At 47.3% G+C, this 26,393-nt stretch overlaps 1 protein-coding gene across 2 annotated transcripts in view; it reads right to left on the bottom strand.

The window, feature by feature from the left end:
* GPR20 (G protein-coupled receptor 20) overlaps positions 1-25,098 on the bottom strand; it is a 28,494-nt gene extending 3,396 nt beyond the window's left edge. The window contains exons 1-2 of one of the 2 annotated variants that reach the window (XM_062568437.1): positions 25,014-25,080; positions 10,957-11,053 (exon numbers count right to left, since the gene is read on the bottom strand). The gene's annotated coding sequence lies outside the window, so the exon portion shown is untranslated. Of the gene's footprint in view, positions 1-10,956; positions 11,054-25,013 lie in introns of both variants that reach the window. The other variant, XM_062568438.1, reaches the window with a different exon arrangement.
* Between the last annotated feature and the right edge of the window lie 1,295 nt (positions 25,099-26,393).

The raw sequence follows: 26,393 nt of genomic DNA on the forward strand, positions 1-26,393 counted from the left end.
TTGATATTTTCTGCTGGGTGCACTGATGTTTCTGTAAATAAGTCACTGATCGTGAGTTAGCTCAGGGTAGGAAATCTTGTACTTTCCATCTTGTGGATAAAAACATCTGTCAAAGTCGTGTGAATTGAGGTAAGAAGAGGATTAATAACAAATCTTATTTAGGGTCTGAATGGCAGGGAAGGTGTATGAGCTTTCTAGTGGCATATGGGCTGAAGACCTATACTCCTGTCTCACTGCCTTTCAGCACAGTAGGAACAGGATCATAGGATCATGGCAACGTTGGCCATGAAAAGGACCCTTGGGTCCTCCCTTGGAAGGAGTTCTACCTCCACCCTCCCTGCAATGCTCTCCCAGTGAAGTAATTTTTCTTAGTGTCCAACCTGAACCTCTCAAACTGCAATTCCACAGAATCACAAAATAACTGAGGTTGGCGGAGTCCTCTAGTGATCATTAGTCCACTCCCCCCCCCCACCTCAAGCACAGTCAGCTAGAGCAGGTTCCTCAGAACTAGGTTCAGTCAAGTTTTAATGGAATTTACTGCCTTTGTGCCCATTGACTCTTGTCCTGTCACTGGGCACCACCAAGGAGAGTCTGTCTCTTTTCTTTACTCCCTCCCATCAGGGGTTCATACACATTGATAAGATCTCCCATGAGCCATCTCTTCTCCAGGCTGAACAGTTCTCTCAGACTCTCCTCATATAAGAGATGCTCCAGTCTGTCCATGTCTGTCCTGTCCTGAGGAGTGCGGCATGGGACATATGACTCCAGATGTGGTTTCACCAGGGCTGAATAGAGGGGAAGGAACATGTCCCTTGACATGCTGGCAATGCTCTGCTAATGCACCCCAGGATGCCATTGGCCTTCCTTATCACAAGGGCTTATTGCTGGCTCATGTTCAATTTGTTGTCTACCAGGACCCCCAGGTCCTTCTCTGCAAAGCTGCTTTCCAGCTGATTGTCTTCCAGTGTGTACTAGTGCATGGGGTTATTCCTTCCCAGATGCAGGAGTCTTGGCTGTTCCTGTTGCTATATCATCTGGCACTGCAAAGAAGAGTTTGGTTCCCTCATCTTTGTAATTGTGCTTCAAGTAGTTGTAGGCTATGATTAGATTCCTCCCTATGCTTTAGTCATACTAAACAAGCCTGACTTCCCTACCTTTCCTCACGGGATTTGTGCTCCAAGCCCCTAACTGCCCTGGTGACTCTACCGGACCATCTCCTGTTTTTCACCATCCTCTCTGACCTGGACAGGCTCAAGTTGGGCTAAGAGAACCTAATGAGGTTCAATAAGGGCAAGTGCAGAGTCCTGCACACAGGGAGGAATAACTCCATGCACCAGCACAGGCTGGGGGCTGACCTTCTGGAAAGCAGCTCTGCAGAGAAGGACCTGGGAGTGCTGGTGGAGGACAAGTTGACTATGAGCCAGCAATGTGCCCTTGTGGCCAGAAAGGCCAATGGTCTCCTGCGGTGCATTGGGAAGAGTGTTGCCTGCAGGTCGAGGGAGGTGATCCCTCTACTCAGCTCTGGTGAGGCCTCATCTGGAGTACTGTGTCCAGTTCTGGGCTCCCTAGTCCAAGAGAGACATGGAGCTACTGGAGAGAGTGCAGTGCAGGGCTACAAAGATGATCAGAGGGCTGGAGCACCTGCCCTCTGAGGAACAGCTGCGAGAGCTGGGCCTCTTCAGCCTGCGCAAGAGAAGACTGAGGGGGGATCTTATCAATGCCTGTAAGTATCTGAAGGGAGGGTGTCAAGGGGATAGGGCTAAACTCTTTTTAGTAGTGCCATGTGACAGGACAAGAGGCACAAACTGAAGCACAGGAAGTTCCACCTGAATATGAGGAAGAACTTCTTCCCTGTGAGAATGACAGAGCACTGGAACAGGTTGCTCAGCGAGGTTGTGGAGTCTCCTTCTCTGGAGATATTCAAAATCCACGTGGATGCAACCCTGTCTACCATGCTCCAGGTGACCCTGCTTGAGCAGGGGGGTTGGACTAGATGCAACCTTACCTATTCTGTGATTCTGTGATTCTGTGATCGTTCTGAATGGAGAAGTTCTAAACTGGACATCTCACCAGTGCTGAGTTAATGGAGTTAGTAATGTCCCTCAGTCTGATGACTGAGTCTGAGGGACATCTGAGTGCATCAAATATAGCACAGTGTGCAATTTACCTTTTTTTTAAACATCAGTACACTGCTTGCTGGCACATGTTCAGCCTAAGATCCACCATAAGAGGTTCTTTTCAGTAGAATAGTTCCTGGCCTGTGTTGGTGAATAGGGTCATAGGATACGGCCAGGTAGGCTTCTGGGAAGGACTAAACAGTCAAAGTGTGACTGTCTTCCTGCCCTTCTCACCCTGAAGAGTGTGGGGAATAAAGTATATTTGGGAAATGGTCAAGTCAGCGCTCCAGGTGAAGAATCTGGTTATTCTGTGTGGTTCATTCAAGCCAGGTCAGTGTGAAGCAGAACACTTTTTGAGCAAAAGCAGAGACTAGGATGGGGAGTTTAGAAAGGGTGACATGATGTTCCCTCTATAAATGTTTCGAGAAGTGACTTTACTTTCATGAGGGAGCTTAGATCTGCTGGCGTGGAGTGCAGTGATTGTTCTAGTTTCTTCCTGCCTGTCATCTAGGCTCTGGAGATGGTGTCAAAGAAAAAGGCAGATTTCAAGTATCTTTGAACTTGGAAAGATATTTAAAATCAAATGGCAATTTGTACTTTTTAGGTAGCTACTCAATTCCATATATTTGAATTGCTCATTGGCATGGCTGGGACTCATCCATAAAGCCCTCCTCAGATCAAACCCGGTGTTGGGTTATGTGGCAGGAGTGAAATCCTGAAAGCTGGGATCAGAGCACCTGTAATGTCCCAAGGAACTGCTCAACAAACATGAACAATCCTAACTCACAACCACTTTTGCACTTCTTAGGACATCTCTAGCAGAAACCGGATGTTGGAACATCTTGTGTTTCAGGAATGACTGGATTACCTCATTCTGCACTGAACTCCAGTGGCAGCCAAAGTAGCACATATGTTCACATTATTTTGTCTGGGTCTGATTGAGCCGGCAAACTCCTGGGGGAGAGTCTTGTCTCTTTACATTCTGTGCCAAGCATGCTGTCAGTGAATAACAGGAAAAACTAGACCCAAGACTGGCTGAAGGTAAAAGAGTTGGAACATCTGGTACCTGAGAAAGATGCATGCGGAGAATGCAGAAGATGGCCCCATTTTCTAATGACTTTCTAACGATTTTCTCAACATCTCATCCTCTCTGTTTGTTTAGCACTTTAATTACCTAATAACAAAAACAAATGAGCAGATGCCTGGATCTTCTCCCAGATTTCCCTTTGCAGATGCTGTCAAAGGGAACAACGTGGAAGGTTCGGCACTCGTGCAAACTTTACTGCTTCTTGAGTGCAGCTCGAGCTTGTGTATCTATGTTCATATGCATGGGGGAGCAATTGGAAAAGACAAAATCACCTATTCCACTTCTTAGCAGGCACTTAAGGATATTGCCTTGAGTGTGCATTTGTCTGTTTTCCTATTGTACTTCTAAGGTACTGACTGTGCACTCTGATTTTACAGCCTATTAGCAGCTTGCCTCCTCTGGGAGATTTTTCTTCAGTCTTGGATACCTTCTTATCAGGAATAGCCGACATTCATCTTGCATTTTTCATTTTCTGCTTCAGCAAAATTAGTAACTTGAAATTGATTCAAATGTGCCTCATCCTCAGATTGCTATTGAGGTGTGGAGGCCACTTTACAGACTAATAGAATATGAACCCCTATGAGTATTGCCCATACATGGAAATTAAAATCATCAACATAAAGAGTGTGCTGCTTACGGATTCACCCCTCCCACTGAATCCCATTTACAGTGAAATAAACCGTAGTTGTTGTAGACTGCTAAAAAAACAACAAGTCTGCCAGACTGAATATGCAATGAAGATGTGTAAGAACTGGTACCTCCTTCCACTCCATGGCTGCCCTTCATGGGCTCAAAAGCTAAGCAGTTTTATGCAGGGAAGCCTAGCGAGTTTAAATAATTCTGAAGATTTCCTCACTGACAGGCTCTGAGCTGTCTCTTAGTCTGCAGTGCAAAAAGCCTTCCTCTAATCAAATTATTGCTGATGGATGGTTGGGTGAGTGGCCTTTATTGCTTTCTTTGTGAGACTGCTCTCATCTTATGGTTTACAATCAGAAGGGATGGACTGGCAAAGTAATAGCATTCCTCTGAGTATTCTTAATGAGATGGAGCTGGACCAAACCCCTGGTTAACAGCTACTAAGTATTTTTCCATTGTGGGTCTCCAAGCACTTGACAAAGGTACATTGCCCCATTTTACAGCGGGCTGAGCAAGGCACAGAAAGGCAGCGTGACCTCATGTCCAAGGAAAAAGCAAACATTTCTGAAGGTTTTCAATTTGAACCTCCCTCATTTCTGAGTTCAAAAATTCCCACAGCCAGGTCTCTCTCCATGATCAGAAATACTTGTGCTGATGTTAAGTGGGTAGGTTGAGTTACCCATAACCGTGGAGTGGTGACATACAGCAGTCACTGTGGGTCATGGCTAAACACATGCGAAGCTTTGCAGCCCTGGAGACCTCTGTTTTGTTATGATCTCACTGCTTATTTCACTCCAGCTTGCAGCTATAGCATGAACTCCTGCAGACCTATGGAACCACAGTTATATTTGCTTCATAACAGAGCGAATAGCCTCTGAACTGCCTCTCTCCCTAAAACCTCCTGAGAGCCTTCCGTATGCTTAGTTAAATGCTCAGCCCCTCAGATTTCCATGCTATCTGTCTTTTGTAGAACTGGTAGTCTGCAAAGCCCAAGGTGGGTAAACATGCTCCACTTCTGAGTGCTGTCCGAAAGTGACATTTGGCTTGGACTGTTACATTGTACCTTGCAGGCTGGATTTTGTCTGTCTGGCCTGAGAGTGTAGGTAGCATTTCCTTAAAAGTACAGCAGGTATCTCAGTAGAAAAGGGATAGGGAGAGGGACAGAGATTTGAGGTTGACCTGGTTTCCTTTGTTCTGATACAGGTCCCTGTTCAGGTCTGGGAGACAGGGACCTGCTGTGAAATACTCTCTCTTTTTATGTGACGCAACCAGTTCCATCATTCTCGGGCCAAATAGGAAATGGATGGATGCTGTGCTGAAACTGGACCCTCTGGCCTCTTCCCTCACTCGCGTACTGCTTGGCATTGCATTTGTTCATTTAATATGGGCAGCTCAGTGCTACATCTGCCCCAGGAGGATTTTCTTGACCATCCTCTATTTCTTTCCACCCAACTTTTAGTTCCATATCATAGAATCATAGAGTCATAGAATCAGTGAGGTTGGAAGGGACCTCTGGAGATCATCTAGTCAACCTCCCCGCTCAGCAGGGTCACCTGGAGCATGGTAGACAGGGTTGCATCCAGGCAGGCCTTGAAGATCTCCACAGAAGGAGACTCCACAACCTCTCTCGGCAACCTGTTCCAGTGCTCCATCACTTTCACAGTGAAGAAATTCCCCCTCACGTTCAGATGTCAGCCTTAAATCTCACCCTCCACTAGCAGAAGTCAACATGAGTTGCTTCCTTGACCCAAGGGATTTTTGGATCCGGCTCAGCAATTCAAGTAATGGGACACAAAAGACAAGGCGGGTCAGGCAACTAAGCTGTGTCCAAACTGCCCTCCAAAAGGGTTATTTACTGGCATGTGCAGATAGGATCTTTGCTTGTGGACACAGAGAGGGAGAACCAAGAGATGTGCACTGTGATGGGAAAGATGAAAAGGGCATTAAGAAGTGAGAGCAAGTGTTATTTTGTATAAACAGCTTTTCTCATCTCCCTATCTTCCTGAATCAGAACATCTGACCAGGCAAACTGACTCCTCTATCATTCCCTCTTTCCCCATCATCTACTGCAGCCGACTAATGTTACTTTGCTGCTGGGGATGGCAGCAGCATGTGTTTAGTTTTTCCACCTCTCCGTGTTTAAAATTCCCTGGGTGATTTATCATTGTATTTATAAACGAAGGGTTAAACTTTCTCTCTTTCGGTTTAAATTGTATGATTCTCCTGGCAAGCTCTCGCTCAACTCTGGCTCAAACAGGCCAAATATGGTGTTTTTGTGCATGTCGAGGACTTTGCCCTATACGTGGTAGTGTTCATTCTGTGTGCCTCACTCGCAGCATGAGGAGGATGGGTTTACTAAGAGGGAATTGAGGGAGAAAGAGAAAGGGAATTAATCTAGCTGCCGAAGGGGAAGAGCTAGCTTCCATCTCATCACCAAGCTCTGAGAAAGGAACTAATGTCCTGGGGAGAAAGATCCCATCCCAAGACAGAAAGCATCTTGTTAATGGGCACTTCTGGCAAAGGGCAGCCTTGAACTTAGCAGCCAATTTGCCACAGGGGTTTGAGGGACGTGGTTGCAGAGGGATGTCCTGTGGGATTGTCACAAGCACTGAATTCCCACTGTTCTCTGAGCGGGGAGCCTTGCTCCTCTGCAAAATCTCAAACAACTGTATTTTGCATCTGTGGGTGCCTAAACTAAACACTGCTGGTTCTCTGACCCAGCCTACCTTCTCTAACTGGCCCTGATGAGTTTGTGCTGAGGAACATAATTTAGGGTTGTAAGAGGGGAATCATGCCTCAGGGAAGCAATCAGGCTATTCCTGGGGCAGGAGGACCCAGTATTTGAAGGCATCAGATCTGTGCTCTCACTTGATCTCTGGGCATTGATGTGGCCTAGAAACCTCCAGGTCTGCGGATGATTGAACAGTGTGTGTGAAACACCTGACTCCTGGAGAATTGCAGTTGGAAATAGTCAAACACGGTCCAAAGTAGGAATTTTTCTTTGCCTCTAGTGCTGTGGAAATAAAGGTGCTTCAGTTAGGCAAAACACACTGTTCTGTGAGTGTCAGATGAAATGACATCTGCTTTCATATGGTTTCATGTCTTGCAGGATTAGATGAATGCTTTCCCCTGATTGGTTTGCTTACTGCAATTTTTTCCCATGTGGAGTCTCTGGTGCTTAATGAGAACTCACGTTTCAGCTCTTCCCTTGGCTCAGGCACTTGTTAGACTTTCTCCTCTCTTTACTGCCTAGTTTCTTGAAAGCTGAGGTGATCTTTCCCTTCTGCCAAATTTTGGGTGAAATCAGCCAAGAGATTGAAAAACTGTAGAAGAACAGAAGAAGGCATAACTGACAAACACACGAGCATGTACTGAATATGACCAGATAATCCTTGTTTCCTCAAATATGAAACTACAGGGAGCTTACTAGTCCTTTTTACCACATATCCTCTGATTTAGGTTTTTATTCCTGCAAACTCTCAATTACTTTGGCACTAAAACACTGTAAACAGGGCTGAGTGGTTTCTTTGCAGGGAAAAAAACATTGCCTGTCTCCTCCTTGCTCTTTGTCTGACTGCACTGAAGTAATTTCAGATTTACGCTAAATCATACCTTCCTTAAGGCAGAACCAACTTGACTGAGGATAAATATTCACTGATTGCCTGATGTCTGCACTGTTCAGCCGCAGCTTGCTTCTCCATGGGTAATGGAGAGCATGACGGCCAGCAACTCCTAGCCTTGTCTCTCTCGGTTTGAATAGCCACATACTGAATTCCAACCAGAGAGCCTTTGGTTGGAGCTTAGAAGAAGGTCTGAATTCCCTTGCACAACACCAAGACAGATTAACAACCTCCTACTGACTTTTGCAGCTCAAATGTTGCCTTTGAGAATCAGATATTCTATCTGGCCAGAGTAAAAATGTGGATGTCTAGCCCCTAGCATGCCCAGAGGCTGTCCTTTGGGTTGTGCAAGCCGTCACAGCCCAAGGATGCGTGGAGGCTAACACAATGTTAGTCTTTGGGCTGCTGTTGCTAATATGCCATTAAGCCATTTGCCTCCTGTCTTATGATCCTAGGTAGTCTGCACTTCACCCTCCATCTCTAAGGCCCTGCTGTGAGTCGGATGTGGGTACTGCTGGGAGCTGTGATTTGATTTCTGCCCACTTTGCTGTGTTCAGTGCTTTGTGTGCACATGAGTAGACCCCACATCCCCAGTAAGTCTGAGGCCAAAATCAGGTCCTCTGTAAGCGAGGGATCCTGCTGCCTGGTTCAGGCAGGGGCAGTCAGGTTGCAAAAGCCTGTGGGTGCCTGAGCAGCAATTTAGTCCAACAGCTCCTCTAAGGCCCTGAGGGATCATTGCCAGTTAGAAGAGAAAGAATACAACTCTCTGAACTGCATTTATCTTCTTCACGGAGCAAAATGACCGAGATGTGGGGCAGAACACTCAGCCTGGTCCACAAGCACTCTCTCTGCATCTAGGTTTGAACATGTTGGATAACACCAGGCAAGGGATCACCGGTCCCAGACAACCCGGACATGAATGGAAATACACGTAACGAAGCTCCCAAAGATACACAGAGCAGGAAATTCTTTTGCTGACAGATCTCTTAGGGGTTTATACCTTCTCTATACTCATTTGTGGCAGTAATACTTCAGCCTTCAAAGAAGGAGCCCAACTGTGTGCACTGGTTTAAGTGAACACAGAAGCAAACTTGCACATACAAGCTGCAGCTCCCTGGCTGGCCTCTCTGGGCTCACACATGTGCACATGGCAGTTTTGGGGGAGCCACAGGCCCCTTACAGGTCTCTGATAAGGCTTGCCTATAAACTTCCTCTTATAAGTGCTAATAAGTACCCCCACTCACTTTTTCATACCGAGTTTTATAGAAAAGTCCCTCCTGAAATGTTTAGACTTCTAAAATGCCTTATTGATACCATTGCATTTTTCATATTCCTCTTCTCTGCATTACCAGATCTTGGCCTTGGAATGACAGAAATATTAAGTGCCTTGGTGAATACTCCATAAATCATGCTGTTAGCATTTAAAAGTCCAATATCTCATAGCCTGCCAGGGCTAGTACTAAGTACCATCTATCACGAAGAAACATGGAGTGACATCTCTGCAACAGATACTCTTTCTAACTGATACAAGAAATCAGAACATGACTTCCCTCTCTGTTCTTTGTGGGCCCATATAATGTGTGGGGAAAGTGCCTCTTTTTGGGGAAAAACATATTTTTCCAACAGGTTTTAAAATTACTTTTAGGCTAGATCTGGAAAGAAACTCATGCATTTGGAGTGATACAAGTACAGTCAGTAGACATGGATTTATGACTGTCTTCTTGGGAGGTAGTAACATTACAAGAGAAATTAATTTGATCTTTTGGGGATTACAGTAATCCATCTAGCAGCTCTAGGGTGCCTAGTACACAGTACTAGAACTGTCGGTTTGGAAGAACAGCTGTCATGGCTGTGTACAAGGAGATCCCTGCAGTGAGAATTGCCATATAGTCACATACAGGAACTTCACAGACAAGAGAAAAAAATATTGAGAGAGATTTAACTGAATGATATCTGGCCAATGCATTGTTGCTAGCTTCTGAAAGAGAAGTTTTTAATTGCAAATCTTTGAGAAGTTTCCCTTCTTTCTGCCTTTAGCTGCCTGTTTGTTTTATCCCTTGATGAGATGCCTGAGCAGGACAGTGGGGGAAGAGCAACAGCAGAAGTTTGCATTTGGGGAATACCTTGGGTCCTGCATGGCCCAGGGATGCAGGACAGAAGAGGGTAAGCTCCCTCCCCAAGGAGCACAAGGAAAGGAGAGCAATCAAAATGCAGGTAGGGAGGAGATGAAGGGGAGAAGCAGGGGAAGAAGAATCAGATGTACTCCCACTTCCTGGTGAAGGGCAAACTGGTTTGCTACAGATGCTATTCTCTGCAGCAGGGTGCACACTTCAAGTTGTGCTGCTCTCTGGGGTGTAGGGGAAGTGGAGGCATGGAGCCATGCCCTGGCTTGGCCCAGGGAATTCAGCAAGGTGGGAAACATCCTCAAGAAGCAGACATTTCCTGTCTCCTAAGCCAATTCCCTGCACCCTGAGGGCAGCCTCCAGTCTCCCCTGCCTGTTTGGCCCGGGGTTGGTTTTCAAGGTGCTCCCAGGGTGGATTGCCAGATCTTAACCCTTTGGGAGACTGGTTTCTGTTGTTTCCTTAGCTGGGTACATGTGACACTCTCTGCTGTGCACTCCTTCTTCCCTCGATTTGAAAGTTTTGGATAGACTGGGTCAACCTGGCGAAAAGTTGAGCTATTGGTGGGTGTAGTGCCAAGAAAGGAGTGAGCATTTCTGAAGGGTATAAAACACGCCCTGCTTAAGGATCTTGGAAAGAATCTGTTTCTCTTTGAGCTGACCCAGCAAACTGATTCAGGGAAAGAAAATAGCATCTTCCTTAGAGCTGAACTCGAACCCTGCTGCATGGCTGAATATGGCTAAAACGTCCCCAGTGCTGGCTGATCCCATGAAAGGCATATGTCTGAGGAACAGTGCATTATCTCCTCTCCTAACTTCCAAAATCTCCCTGAATCATTCCCCCAAGATTTTATTAGGACTCGAAACACCCTGATACAAACAAGCCATCATTCCTCACCTGAGCTAACACAGTACTTCACAGCCATTTCAAACACCTTTTCTCACTCTCCCATTTCCTTGGGAAGCAGGCAAATATCGTAGCATTGACCAGAAACCAAAGTGCAGAGAAGCTTGTGCTGGGAAAGCCCTCTTGCAGCCAGGAGTGGCTGCTGGTGCAGCCTGGCTCTCTGAGGACAGGTAGCTCCTGATGAGCTTCAACACCTGTTACAGAGTCAGGGGCTTGCCAAAGTCTTCTTCCACATGTTAGATGTGGGGCCCTCTCCACCTCACCTGCAACAGCTCACAGCCCCACAGGGCTTCCTGCCATCATAGCCATGCATTCTGCAGCAGCCTTTGAGTTTGATCTCCAGTGATTCCCTCCAGGCCCCCCGCTGCCACCTCTCTGATATCATGCCCCCCTTTCTCTCTGGCACATAACCCAACACATTCACTGCAGCAGTCCCTGCAGTATATTCCTTCACAACAGATTGACTTACCTCTGGCCCGATCTCCCTTCTATGTTTGAGGAGCTGCCGTTAAGAAAATTTCCTCATGGACCTGAATGTTATCGCCCCAGGAAAGAGACATCTGTTCCTATAAGCAGAACAACTGGAATGACTACAGAATATGAAGAAATGTCTAATCTCTCTCTCTCTCCCTCTCTCTCTCCCTCCTCTCTTCTAAATATAGCCTTGCAACTAATGGGAAAAAATACACACGACCAAAAAAAAAAAAAAAAAAAAAAAAAATTTCCACTTGTCTTCAGTGTTCAGAATTTCTCCCCAAACATCTGGCTCCTTGCCTAAGTCTCTCTGAAATTTATGAAGTTTTGGAAATGCTAAAGAGCCAGCCTTCCTCACAGTATTAATGCCTGAACATTGCTAGAAAACTAAAACTGATGCCGCTGACCCCATTCATCCGCTGTGTCAACTTCCCTATGTCTCTGCAGGAACAAACTCCCCTTGCTGAGCACTAACCAGCTCAAGGCCACTGCACTATGACTGAGCCATTGCTGTGTGACATGGGAGGAAAATACCTCTCTTTTCACCTTCCCAATACGAACCATGATTAGACAGAAGTATCTCTGGAAGTTGGAGGAAGGTGCCATATCAAATGCCGTGATGCCTGTGACATGCTGTAAGCCAACCCGGTTGTCCAGACCCCAAGAGGGGACCTGTCATGGGGAGATGAAGGATGACCTTGTATGCTTTGGTGACTTCTGGCTGTACTGAGCTGGGAGAGAGTTAATAAGATCTGCCCAAGCCATGGCCATAAGCGACTGAGTATATATGAGATGAGAGTGGAAATGAGAGTCTGAGGTTCCACCAAGGAGCCCACCAACAACTTGCCACATTCATCCATCCTCACACAGCCCTTACCAACTGGTGGTCCCATCACTGTGGGTATTGGGATCATCTCAGAGCTGATGATCAAACGGATAATCCCCCAAACTTCTAGCTCATGATGGGAGACTCCCTGGTCTAAATTGGGTAACAACACATGCCATCTTTTGTGTGATATGCGCAGATATTACCGCCAGGAGGGTATACAGTAGTTACAGAAGTCCCTTCTGGGAAAATGGGCAGAAAAAAATGAAGTGAGAAGCTGCATCAGATACATTTTTTTAGAAGGATGAGGAGGGTGGATGCCAGATTTTAGTGTCAGTCCTGGACTGCTTTTTCCCTCATCCTTTAGATAAAGACAATGCTGGTGCCAATGTAATAAATGTGCAGGATATGGCCCGTCACAACACAACAGGATCAGCTGAGAGGCATTGAATTCCAGGTCAAGAGGCCAAATCCATAAATAGAGGAGAGGTAAACTCCACACATGCGTGTCTCACTAGAGCACAAACAGTAGCTATGGATATGAGAGAAGGTTGACCTCATTTTCTGGAATTAGTTTTTCACCCTTGGATCTTTCCCAGGAAGGCTGAGCTGATCTTTTTTGTCATGTTATTTTATTGATTTTCTATTTTGAGTTTCTTCACAACAAGGGGCAAATTCTTCCCCCAATTTCAAGAACATCCTCCCTGACTTCACATGCTCCTCATCCAGACATCTAGCCTTTTACAACTGACATTCAGCTCAGGCATGTGTCTGGGCTCTCATCTACTTTTCACTTCCTTATGACTTGGAAAGCAAGTATGACTGGAGGGCCTCCATGAGTTATCTCTGGGTAATAAAGTTGCCTTCACTTCATTCCATGCTGGGAGTTAAATGGGAGGAAGAATGAAAGAGAAGAAACCAACCTATGATCTGGTGCTGGGCCAGGAGATTGAACTTGGATCCTATCTTTCATGTTACTTATGGTGACAAACACTTGAGTTCCCCTCAGGATGTCACCAAAACTTTTATTTTTAGAGAATAAATCTTCAGGAGAGGAAGTCTCTGCAGTTACAAATGCAAGTCTGAATAAAGGAGCAGACTTTTCTCCAGGAGGAGATATTGGTACCTACACTCTGTTCACCTGATCTAGGATTTTCTGGCCCTTGCAATGGCTTGTTTTTGTGCTTTTGCATGATACATGGGAGCTTTGTTCTTATCCCTCATGCACAGCAAAATGAGTGCTCTGCACTCCCCCACTATCCCAGCCTCTCCCTCCTTGCCGAATTTAGTGGCAACAGCTGCAAAGTTTCAAGTTGTGCCTGAGATAGTGCAGAGCATGCCATATTGGGAAGCAGATGCTGCTGTTAAGGTGGAGAAAGCATATCCGGGCTCTGGGACATGCTTTGTCCCAGACCCAGTTCTCACAGTTGACTTCAGGAGAAGTTGCAACTGTAGCTGATGAATGAAGAGTTTCTATTGTCTTCTGATTTTAAGACATTCAGACAGAAAGGGAAAAAAGAGTGAACTTTTTAGTTAGTGGAAAAATCTCCAACTTGCAGTAGATGTCTTGAGGCTGTAGGTGGTAGAAGATTCTGGCTCAGCTGAAATTAGCACGTGGGAGAAGGAGTCAGAGCAGGAAAGGGTGCTACTGGCCCATATTAATTCTTTAACTGCTTCCTGTAAAATAGTGATGGGACAGGACTCTGCTAAAATCTGCTGTGTCACAGAGCAGCAAAGCAAGAAGCTGGGCAGCTGTGGAAAAGGTGGGTAAAAGGGTGATACCACACAGTGTTCTGTGGAGAGGTCTTCTCTGCTGTTGTCAGAAGGGTTTCCAATCCTATTCGAAGAGCGGAGTTGAGTGTTCTTTCACCCTTCACCATATGAAAGGGGGTGCAGACTGCCACAGCACAGTGAGCTATTATATTGTCAAGATGGGCTCAAGGAACATGGCCATATCAGTTTTCAGGACATCTCTGCTGTCCAGCTCTGTAAGGACCCATACCAGAATCTATATCTGAACATGCCTGTTTTTTTTCAGAATGTTATATCTTGTCTCTGTTAGACTGAACAAGTCCTCAGAAATTCATTCTGATCTTCAGTGGCAAGAGAGCTTCTACTCAAGAAGCTCATGGACCTAGATCTGGAGAATCAGAGCTCAGAAAGCTGACAGGCCTTAAACATGTTCTTGACTACATGGAGGACACAGAAGAGTAGGATCCTTACTGAGCTGTCTGGGAAACCATTTCTATCATCTACTTTAGAGAAAATAAGCTCACCTGGCTGTAGATCACCTCCATTGAGCCTCCTCCTATCTTCTCACCAACACAGATGTTTGAGATATTTTCCTACTGTCTGCTCCTGCACCAGAGAGCAGGAGAATTAGAAGGGAAATGGGAACAAGAAACATCCACAGTCACAAACAGGAGCCTCTCCTCAGGAGACTCCTTGCATCGGACTTTGCCCACCTGATGCAGTTGCAGGGTTGATGGAGAGGCAACACTGGATGTTCTCTGTTTCCAGTCGTGCAAGTAAATCATTTACCATAGCATATAAAGTAAATGGCATGGAGAAGGATCTATGCCCGTTTTACTCTCTATTTCCCACAGTAAATCTGCCCTAGATGTTCCCTAGGCCTCTGTAGTGTTCATAAGCACTAGAAACTGCTTGTGTCTGTCACTATGACATGTAGTGCCCATGAACCCTAAATTCTTGATTCTCTACAGCATCCAGGGCCATTGTTGGATGCTGTGAATCAAGCGCAGGACTGAGGACCCAGAGAACGGGTTTGGTTGTCCTGGATAGCCCAAGGCAGAGGCTGTGGAGAAGTTGCTGTACTTGATCCCCTGAACTGATCTTTCACTGCGTGGTACTGTGAGACCACAGAGGAGAGCTGCTAGGAAAGTACTGCATGGTATTTGGTTTAGGGGGAAATGTGGAGACACTGAGACTGTCCCCAGATGTGTAAGAATTTCTTTTTGTAAAAAATGATGCTGCTTGGTCAAGTGTGTTTCAGCCACATCGTGCTTCCTCATCATTAATGAGTGAGACGTACATTCCCTTCCCTTGGAAGGCAAGCCTTGGACAGCAGTGCAGAAATATTGTCAAAGGATGAGGAACAAAACACTGGCTTCTGTTCCAGCCCTGCAGCAGAGCGCAATGGAGCAGGGAAGGGTCTGGCAGGTGCCAAGCTCCTGCCTGACGGACTAAATCACCTGCCCTAACTTTCTCCACTCTGACAATGAGGAGTGGGGAGAGAAGCAGGTATTTGACTGGAACAACTTGTAGCTATTCTGAGTTACTGGAGCCCAGAAAGGCCAGGGAGAACCCCTGGCTCCTCATCCTACATCCAGCCCTGACCTCCCTCATGCTGTGGGTGGCAGTCTCCCTGCTAGTGAGGCATTGGGGATAGGGATGGGAGAGGACTCAAACGTTGGATTCACCCTGATGAGCTCCATTTACTCTAGCTGAGTCAAAATTGGACCCTGGAAGGATGCCAGCACTAAGACGGGTGCAGCACCCAGTGTCCATGAGAGAGAGGCTGGGATGGACACAGCAAGGTGTGCAGGAAAAAAGGAGTTCACAGAGGATCTGGCCTTGTGGTTTCTCTTTGGCAAGTTCATGACACTCAGTCCTGCTCCATTGCTGGTGCATGAAGAGAAATCACACTCTGCTTTGGCAGCTCCTGACCCACAACCAGCTGATGCTGGAGTCTTTTTCCTGAACTATACTGCTCTATCATATTGATGATTGGGACAATTTCTGTCCCATGGGAACCAGTGGCCATATCACCAAGATCGAGATCTGCCCTGCTATGCAGCTACCTCTGAGAAAGGAATCCTGCTGGCTATGCTGAGAGACCTGCTATGTAGTGGGCTCAAGCCTTTAGTTTGCATCGCTGCTCTGCTCCTCTCTCACCCCAGCCTCTGTGAAAGCAGTAGTGAGGAAACGGATGGATTCTGAAAGCAGATCTGGCATTTGTCTTGATCCCTTAGTAAAGTCCATGGGAAACCCAACTGAAAAAAACTTGAAGTTTGGGCTGATACCAGAATCCAAGATAGTCAGTAGTCAAATTTGGGCTCGTGGAATTTGTTCCTTTGGATCCAAGCAGAGAGAGATGTAGCTGTAGTTGCTGGGCTGTTGAAAGGTCATTCCCTGCTGCTCTCTGACATGATGATCCAGGTGTGCCACACTGGGCCACCTGGGGAAGGAATATTTTCATAATTCCTTGGGATCTGAATCCTGAAGCATTATTATTCCTGATGGCTATTTCTAAGGTGCCTATTTATAGGTTTGGAGGGCTGTAGGGAAGGATCAGAGCCCTTTCTACTGAGCCCTAAAGAAAACCTGTGGGGAAGAGACAAACTTTGTCCCCCAGAAATTGCCCCTCTCCTGATGGCAGGATGTGATGTTGGGGCAGCAACACAAAAGGGACAAGGGAATATGAGCATCTTCTGTCCAGATAAAGAAGACTTGGACCACTCTCTCCTGGTCACATTCAGCATCTCCAGGGTTGATTGTGTGGCTGTCAGCATGGGCAGTAGAGGCAGTTTCTAACCATAAAAAAGATCCAACTGCCTCTGTAATTCCAACTCAGCAGTGCTCAAAGGCAGCTCTACCTACCTAACATAACTGGCTCAGCAGAGAGCAGTTGGCTTTCCCTACAAAGGCACTGCTCTGAGATCACAGTCAGTTCCCAGAGCCTGCTGGGCTGTCAGTCACCATCCTCAAACGACTGCAAAGGCCAGAGAGAACATTAGCGCATGGCCCTGCCTCTGAACAAGCTCCCCATCTGTGTGTTTATACAGAGAGAGAGATCAGATAGTTGCCGTATGGGGGCCTCTGCTGATGGGATCCTGCTGTGATTTGTCCATTTGATGAGGGACAGTGAAAGATAAGTGCTTTGCAAATGACAGTCACAGCTCCCATTGGGTGAATCAGGCACGGGGGAGAAAGTGTGCAAGAGCCAGTTTAACTCCTGCCTGCCTGCCATATTTTTGGGAAGGTACTCTTCTGATCGTTGCCTTCGCCTGCATTTCTCTCCCCAAGTCATGGCATTTTTGCAGGTGGATCTATTGAGTTCAAAAGGAGGAAGATGCCTGCAAAGCAGAAGGAGTAAGCTGCTCCTCTGGGACACCTTGAGGTCTCTTTTGGATGACTGGTTTGGAGTGTACTTGATCCTGCCTATGTCTAGTTCTTGCATGACCAGGAGTGTAAAGCTGGACATGCCCTGTACTAGTATAAATATACTCAGTGGGAATGAGTCTGAATCCCTTTCTCCAGTCTAGTCTACCTAGATCACCACCACTCTTAAGAAGTAAGATTTCTAACAAGGTTCCTTGGTCAACACACCAACAAAACGAGGTGGAGTGACCCTTTGAGCACCCAACAGGGTCTGTTATGTCTCCACTACATCTTGTGATCCAGCCCTCGCTGGGGTCCCTCACCGGATCCCACTCCAACCCTTTCATCCCCCCAACAGCCCTGGCCAGCAGCCACTTCTTATTCTTGCTATTTTTTTAAAGTTTCAGGAGCTAATTGCCAAGAACACGATGTCCAGTGTCACAACCTCACTGTGAAGCTCTCTCCATTCCCAGCAAAATATTTCCTGCTGAATTTGTTTGTCACCGGGCACACAGGGACACTGGCACTTGGAGGGGGAGGCTGTGCAGGCAGCCAGGGCTCTGGCATCGCTTGGGCACGCATACTCTGAGGAGGTCAGAGCTGGGCCCTGCAGAGTGGCTCTTGCCCGGCTCCGGCTGGAGGGCTGCAAAGCAGGAGTCAGCAGGACACTTGGCATGGCTGCACTGGGCTGTGGCTTGAGAGTTGTTGAGAGGGTCACCAGGCAGCTCTCTGGTGCTCTGCTCTTGAGTTTGGGGAGGTGGGAAGCACAGCGTGGCCAAACTGAGCAGGAAAACTTGGAACGCTTGTAACGCAATGTGAGCTGCAGCCTGCAAGGCAGCACAGGAGAGTCGAGCTGTGCCAAAGCCTCCCTCACACCTGAGGCAGCCCTGCCCACTCCAGCATATGGCAGGAGTGTGGTGGAGGTCCCAGACCTCACTCTGAGCAGATGCTGTGCCACAGAGGTGCTAATTTGGGCTGCTTCTTTCTTGCCCATCTGGCTGCAGACTCCTCTGTGTCAGATCACTTCTGCCCTGGGCATGGGCCAAGCAAGAGAGCTTTGCTCCATCTTGGGGGTTGATGAGGACAGAAGGGTCATTCACAGACCCATGGAAGGGAATTGGCAGAAGCCGCAGGGCACCACTTTGGTACCTCCACCTGCTCTGATGAGCAGTAGGAGTAAACTTGGCAAAGGCAGCAGGATGCTTACGCAGACAAGCAGAGGTCCTTTGCTGTACAAGCAGCCCGGCCTGTGCCTCAATGCCATCTAGAGTCACAGCTCCTGAGGGGAAGAACACCTGCAACTCAGAAAATCTGGTCTTTGGACCCACGGTCCTAAAAGGGCTTTAGATAAAATCACATCCCCTCCTTATTCTCTCTCTGCAACCTGGACATGCTAATCCTCTCTCTGGTGTCTTCTTTGCTTGCCTGCTCTGCAGAGGTTGCAAGTGGTTCAGAGCAGGGCTGCCTTTTGTTAGACATGCACAGAGCTCAGCGATGCTCTGATCTGGAACAGGGCAGCATAAATCTAGTGGATTATCATAGGAAATTCCACTGTGATGAAAAACCCTAGAAGAAAAGGAAGAAAAGAAAGGGCCCCATTGGGAGGGGGGTGGAGGGGAAGAAATAGAGAAAAAAACCTGCTGCTGCTGCCTAATTACAAGTGGTTCCTAAAATTGCTGCCTCTGGAAGAAGCTGGTACAATTGCTGATTTTCTTCTGCTGTTTTGGAGGGGGTGTATTCCTTTGTGTCTTCAGCTGTTTGGAATTGCAATTTGAGTTCCTTCAGGCAGTCTCTGCTCTTGCAGCGAGCCCGGTGTGAGGGGCCTCATCAGGGGCAAAGAGCCACCTTCTGGGGAGGTGCCTCAGTTTCCCTTTTTTGAAATTACCCCTATAAACAGAAGGATGCCCTTTCCAGAAATGCCCTTTTCAGGAGAAGTTTTCAGGAAGTGAAGGAGGGAATTGCGCATGCAATTTAAGGAGTTTTCTTACTGGAAACTGCAATGTCAGAATAATCAGTTTTCTCTTAAAGGCAAATACTGGGCAGGAGAATATGACAGGTACCATTTCTGGTGCTTGTGTTTTCTTGCTGCAGAATTGCATACCCTTTTGTCGTGGCCATGAGAACCCTCCGCCGAATTTCTCAGCCATTTGAAATCTACCACATTTTAGCTTGTTAAGCCTCAGACATTCCCCTCTGCAGTAACACCGCTGCGTGCAGTATCAGCCACGGGACTCCGGCTCCTGCTTGGCTTTTCTGGGTGTGATGGTTTGCTTGCCATGCACAGTGGACCTGCTGTGAAGCTGAGACAAGTGCAACTGTTCAGAAATTCCTGGGGATTTTTTCCCTGCCTGGAACAAGGTTATAGACAGAAACAGCTTCACATTGCAGGTTATCAACGAGGCCTTGAACTCTCCGAGATGTGAGCCATGGATGGAGGGATATGGGGAAGACTGAGATTCTTCTCTAATTTACATTTATGGGCTCAAAATGAGTTTTTTTGCTAGGAGGAAAAGTGCAACTTCCCACTGCTGAACAGTCACTCATTTCTTTCTGTAGCTTTATTTCATTGCAGATATCTTCAATTGCCATTGTGTTGGAGGTGCTATGTGGTGTTAGTGTCACCTCTTTGATACCCTTGCACCATGGTCTTTTGCATCCTCTGGAGGGATTTTTCTTCCAGAAAGGCACTTCTAGATGCAATAAATACTGTTATATGGGATAATAAAAGGGGCATGTGTCTCTGTCTGCCTTGGAAAAGGTCCAAAGCAAAGCAGAGAGAATGACCTTAAGTTCAGCAAACATGTCCCGCCAGAAGAGACAGATGAAACTGGGATTGTCTAATCTAGAGATGCAATGACTGAGGGAAGACCTGATAACAGCTGCAGAGATGTCCTCTCCTTGGAATGGCTCAAGGTGGGTTCATCTCAGCTGGCTTTGGACGTTTGAGAGTTACCACCAGCTCCGTCCAGCCAAGGTAGAGAAGTGGGTGTTTTTGGTGGGATGTCTCTGGCCCCTAGCCTACATAGTGACAGGGACACTGTGCAGACAGGACTTTAGCCCATGCCCTGGGCTTGCTTAGTTCATTAGTACAGGTGTAGACTGAATGACCAACCCAGTCCCTGGCGGTTCCAGGATAGAGATCTCCTCCTGGTCAGAGGGGTCCTACTCCTCATGTCTCCTGGGGCAGGAATATGTGATCAGTAATTGCTGTCCTCTGTCATACAAAGTGGCCAACCTGGCCAGCCAGATTATCTTCCCACAGCACCAGGGTGGCAGGTTAATCCCATTGCTGTAACGCAACCTAAGTGGCATCTTCTTTTGGGCAAATTTTGCTGGCTTCTTTAAAGCAAAAATCCTGTCTGCTGCAGTTGCTAAACTGGGCTATGCTTCTTTGAGTGTCTTTCAATTTTCCAAGAAAAATAAACCACAGGCTCTGTATTTTTAGATATGCCATCTGATCACAGGCAGTCATATATCAGTCCCAATACTGTGAGTCAAGATGCTGAGCTCCACCGCCAAGCTCCCTCGGGCAAGAACTAATGGCTGGAGCCATCTCGAGTGTATTAATAAATCAGTGCATTTAAAATAATTGTGCATTTTCCTAGGTAAGCTGCTCACAAGGAGTCATACTGTTGGGATTTATTAGTGCAAGTATCTTAGTAGCTGTGGTTCCCTGAGTGAACTTAATACTGTTGTGAGGGGGAGACAAACAGCCCTGGTATGAGACAGACCTAATCTAGGCAGGGGCTGCATGACTCCCCTTTCTTTTCCTCTCCCGCCTGCGTCTCTGGTTCCTGACGTCTGTCCCTTGCTATTTCAGTCCTGGGTATCCTCCGAGGTGGCTGCCAGTCCAAATGAACGCTGTGGTCCTTCACGCGATGGTGGGATGCCACAACCAGCTCTCTTTGAGCTGCTGGGACAGAGGTGGGAAATATAAGGCTTGTGCATCAATCCTTCAAAAACTGTCTGGTCAACCTGGCCTGCAGAACTGTGTGCAGACGTGAAGTTATCAGTGTATTATAAATCTCTGTCCCTCACTGGCTTGCTCCACCCCTCACAAATCTGAGTCTCTAGCACCAGTGCAGCCTGGAGACAATTTTCTGTGCATTTGATCAAAGCAGCAGGAAGCCTTGAGCCTGGCATGTGAAAAATTGAATACTTCATTCCTGAAAGTTTATTTGCTGAGCTACTTCATCACACTAATGACAATCAATTTATCCGCATAATTGGTTACTGTAGACAGTGTAACACCACTTGGCAGTCTGGATTTATCTTGGAGATATATTGCTTGGCATATTCATGCAGGGCAAAAGGAGCCAGCCTGGCTACCAGGGGGCTGCAGCTCTGCATAAGAGCCAAGCAGGTACAACACGGCAGCAATAATCCAACTTTCCCTCTCCATCCTGCCAGAAGAGTGAGGATGGGTGAGGATGGGTGATCCTCACCTTGGGGTGGAGATGAAACTGAACTTGGCTAATGTCCTGCTAATGAGCTCGTTAATGCCTTGGCCTCCCTTCTGACATGGATAATGACAAGTCAGGTAGTGTCAGACATAACGAGGGGGTGTACTCCGCGTGGCTTGGTTCACACTGTCCACCCGCTGGCTGTCGGCAGGCAGGCAATAGCAGGCCTGCACTGGACCCCGGCAGCAGCATGATCAGGGAGCAGGGGATGGGAGCAGGTAGACCAGTAAGACAGGAGTTTGTTTACCTATTGAGCAGAGGGGCTCACTGGGTGAGAGCAGCTCTGCCCGGTGGAGCTCTGTGCCCACCGTGTGCCACATAAGCCATCCATTGGCAATCTCTTGCCTTCTGCACCAAAGCGCTAGAAACCTTCTTCATCTCATACAAGAAGCTGATCATCTTGCTGAGCCTCTCTCAGCATCCTCTCCTGTTGTGCTCCAGGTTTCCACTTTACTTTGTCCATCTGGGAACATCACTCTGAGAGTGTGTACTTGAGTTACAAACACCTTCAATGATCTCTGCCTCGGTCTACGTGCTCAGAGCTCAGTGCAGTTTCATGGCCAGCCTTGCTAATGCCTACCCAGGGCATACAAGCTGCTTTAGGTTAATTTTTTTATAGTTGTCTAGTGCCAGCATCAACAGCATCCACAGATGGTCCTCACCCATGAGGCCAAAGTCTGCTTGTGACAGCTTCACTGTGGAGCAGCTCCCCAAACAGACCCAAATCCATATCTCCAGATATCCCACGGAGAAGGCTGACAACCTCAAGGTATGCAATGATGGAAGCTGTCTACTGCACCACCACTGCAGGAACCATAGCCCCACATGCATTAGCCTTAGGGGCATCTCTCTGTGCCCCATCTTTTAGGAAGGCATCTGACGAGAAAGTGGCTGAAGTTATGAAGAGGAGGAGACATTTAGCAGTAAATCTTTTTCACCCGATGTGGAAGAAGTCACCCTTTCTGTTGTGTGATAATGGCTGTAGTGGCACTTTCTGAGTGGCACTCATCTTTAAAAGATGAGATACACATCTTCTATGGATTATGTGTAAGAGATAATAAAGAATTCAGTTCCTCTGTGTTTATGCACTAATGGGATATCAACCCCAGTAAATATCACACTGAGACTGAACAGCAACATCCCTGGTTAGCATCATCCTGATGGATGACATCATTTCTAGGGATATCACAGCCCAGCTAGCCCAGCTCGGGCTAGCCCTATCTAACCCACAGCTTTACTGATCCAGCCTGCTCTGGCCCTGGGCCTCACCTTTCTTCTTCACTGATTCATCCTTCACCTCGGCCCAACTTCTTCTGCTTCTGGATTGTGTCATGCTTGGCTGTGCTCTGCCTTGACTCTCTCAGATTTACGGAAAGGAAGTTTCTCTCTGCTAAAAAGTCAATAGGATTTGCTCTGTATGGGTATCTTTAATTGGTTGTTTCCAGACGGAGTAGCAACTACAACTAGAAGCCACAAAGAAAAATGCAATGATGAAAACTGGAGGAGAGGGGAGAGAAAGAGAGAGCAAGAAGGGAGAGCAGGGTCTTTAAAATATTTACAGAAGAACCAGCATTCCTCTGAAGGGGCTGTAGACTTTACCATAGATGTCATGGGATGTTCACTAACCTGCGTATTTAAATAATAAATTGTTTAATCTCTCCCTAAACCTAGCAACTGGGCATTTATAGAAACCTGCTATAACAGTCCCTGGTGTAAAGGAAAGTCCAAACAATGTACACTTCGTGTGTTTGTGTGCACTACTCCCATGGGGGATTTTTGGCTCCCATTTTAAAAACGGGCTCAGGAATTTGGATGTCTCCAGTTTTAGATGCCAGGATTCAAATGTCCTTAAAGGGTGAGCTCTCCCTGAACGTGCTGAGCACCTGCCCACTAAAGATCCGTATTTCAGTGTCTCACGCTGATGAAAGTGCTGACAGCCAAAATCTCACAGATCTTCTGAAAAGGTGGAGTGCAGGGTTTGATCTCCCCCCTGCAAGAGGCTGTAGGTGCAGGACAGCCCTCATCCCTCCAGGAACTGCCTGATCCCAGGAGATATCCCTCCAATTGGCAGGCTGCGATGCAACCCTGGGGACGAGCACGTAATGGGGAGCAGAGCTGCTGCAGCACTGTACGTGCGTGTGGTGGGATTTATTGCTCTGCTCAGCAGCCTCCCCGTCTTGCTTGCCTTGTCTCCGGGAGAACGTGCTGTGAAAGATGTTTCATGTACAATTCCTTCCTTGGCCTTTGCTTCCTTCTTTGAAATGAGGGAAGGAAGACTTGTAGGATGCTTTTGGCACTTTTGCACTCTACAAGGAGGGAAGAAATGACTCCCTGTCTGTATGAAGTATGTTATTTCAGACAGACTGGTGAGATTGAGAAGGAGGTTGAAACAGAGTTAAGCAAAACCTCAGTGAAATCAGAGAAATTGAGATGCAGCATTTTTATCTAATCATGAGCAACAGCGGTTGCCTTAGTGGTTTTCAGTTGGGACTGTCACGTGCGTGTAATAAGGATTAAACTTGTGCACCCACTCTCTTTCATTTCTGAATGGGAGAGTTTTAGTTTTTGCTGAAGGAGCTGCCATTTCAGGAAAAGGACTGGCTTTTAGCTTAAGAAGAGAAATTGGCCCTGGCATGCAAGAAATGTTGGAAGAAAAGGCGCCTCATGTTACCAAAACACAGCTGAACTGAGTCCAAAGAGCTGCATTTCCAATTCATCACACTCAACTGCTTAGTTTGTGCTCTCTATACTGAACGGACCGAAATGTAGCAGACCCATCTCAGCTGCCAGTGGCTTGCTGATGGAGCTAGCAAGCCATTCATCCCTCCCACCTACGCAAACCAACTCTGGCCCTGCCGCTTTCTTCCACCCACAGACAAAGTGCCCTAAGCATGGGCATCTCCATACCATTTCCCTATGGAATTCCCTATGGGAATTTTTCTGCTTCCTAATCCTATATTACAAAGTTCATCTTGATCTGTCTCAGACCACCTTTTCATGGCCTGAGTATAAACCCTTTGCACACAGCTCAACATCTCTATACAGTGACACCTGCAAGATGCCAAAGTGTACGCGTAGCAGCACTTGGCAGCAATAGGCAGTGTATGAAGATATACCAGGCATAAGCAGTTTTACATGCAGAATTCCCGTGGCACAACGCTGCCTGCAGCCTGCTTTATATGCATAGTCATGTGTGTGTCCTCACACACCCATAGCCTATTGAGATAATGGACCGGTACAAGTTTATTTGGCATCCAAATGGGCCAGTTCAGCAACTAGGAAAAACAGCCACATTTCCCTCATTGAAATGTTCTCTCCCTTTGTGCTGATGCTGGGCTGTTAAATCCCCTGATCCTCCCCTACCTGTGCAGTACTTGGCATGTGAGATGCTCCTCGCAAGTGCCATCCCCATCCACATCATACTGCCCGCTTAGTGCACGGAGCAAACCAGTTCAAAACCCACGTGCTTTGCACTCGACCTGGCTCGCAAGGAGTCCCATCCCCGTCCACACGGCTTCCAAAGAGCCCGTGCAGCTGGAGCCGGAGCGCACTGCCTTTCCGAACTGCAGCTGCTGAAACTCCCTCCCTCCCCCCTTGCTGCCTGCCTCTCCGAGCCCTGTGCGCGCCGCAGCCAGTACTTACGCAGCTCGAATGAGAAAGCTCAGCTGCCGGTCTCTGAGCCCGCTCCCAGATTCAACAGTGCGTTCACTCCCCGGCGCTCAGCCCGGCACAGTAATACAGGAACCAGACCTCTTTGGTTTACTTTTACATTGACGTCAGTGTCTTTTCTAGCCTCCACGGCTCATTTTGGTAAAAGGATGTCTTCAGGGTGGAGAGGAGGAGTGGGGAAGGGAGAGGAGTGAAGAGGAGCTGGAGATGTGTTTTTGTTGATGTAGCCAGCTGGGGTAGGAGGATTGAGGGCTAGCACTAAAAGAGGGGGTGCATATTGAGCCCCTGCTGACGCTGTGTGTTGCTCATCACCTGTACATGAGTATGCTAGAGGCCTGACCCTCCTGTCTGCTCGGAGAGCTGCTTTCTCACCTGCACCAACACCTGACTGGGAGCACAAGCCTAGTTCCCCTGCCATGGGCCGCCCTCTGTACCCAGGTGGTGGTTCAAGGGGAGAGGGAAAGAGGGAGTGAGGATGGACCAAGGGAGGCCCAGATCAGCATTTTCCAAGCCTACAGGTCGCCCCTTCTCATGTCCAGATTGAAGCACCTCGATAACTGTCAAGGCCATACAGGGCGTTCACCTCTCCCCAGCTCTTCTAAGGTCAGAGAGTACTCATCTCCTGCAGAGATCTGCCTGGGTCATATTTGGCTCAGCATTCATCCTGGGATATTTGCTGCATGGTGTGCACAACCTTCCCTGCTCTCTGTCCACCCACGGTGCAGGGGACGTGTGCATGGACATAGATACACTGTGCAGGACGTGCACAAGATGGTGTCTGTGACAGATTCAGAGAGATTCACCACCAGAAACTGGGGAAGCTGCAAGGATGATCATTAATGATGAATTATTCACACTTGCATTTAGGACTTCTTTCTGCCTGGGAACAGAGCCAGATTTCTTTGTGTGGACAAACAATTTCCAGTAATTCCTGCATGCGTCTTTCATGCCCTAAATGCTATTAGATTTTTTAGGTTAGTGGGTAGTCATTCACTTGGGTAAGATGATGCAAGCACTTGAACACTTGGATGTTAAAGCAGCGTATAATAGCTAATGTGGAACTATTTCTAGCGCTATTGCACAACAGCAATTAAACCAGTGCTTTCCTTGGGTCATGGATCAACTTTCTGTGATGCATCCTTAACATAACTGGTCTCTCATCTGTTATTAGACTTTTAATATGCTACGTTGGTACAAACCATTCATTGGAAGCCTTTCAAAGCAGATGTTGAGATTAAAGTGTATGAATCTGGCACCATACCTCACAACACCCCAAGCACCTGGTGATACCAGTGTAACTGGGTTGGCCAAACCTTGGAAACTGCAGTAATACAACCTCTCAGGGAGCTTGGT

This window comes from Rhea pennata, chromosome 2, assembly GCF_028389875.1.
Source record: "Rhea pennata isolate bPtePen1 chromosome 2, bPtePen1.pri, whole genome shotgun sequence".
Taxonomy (NCBI): Eukaryota; Metazoa; Chordata; class Aves; order Rheiformes; family Rheidae; genus Rhea; species Rhea pennata.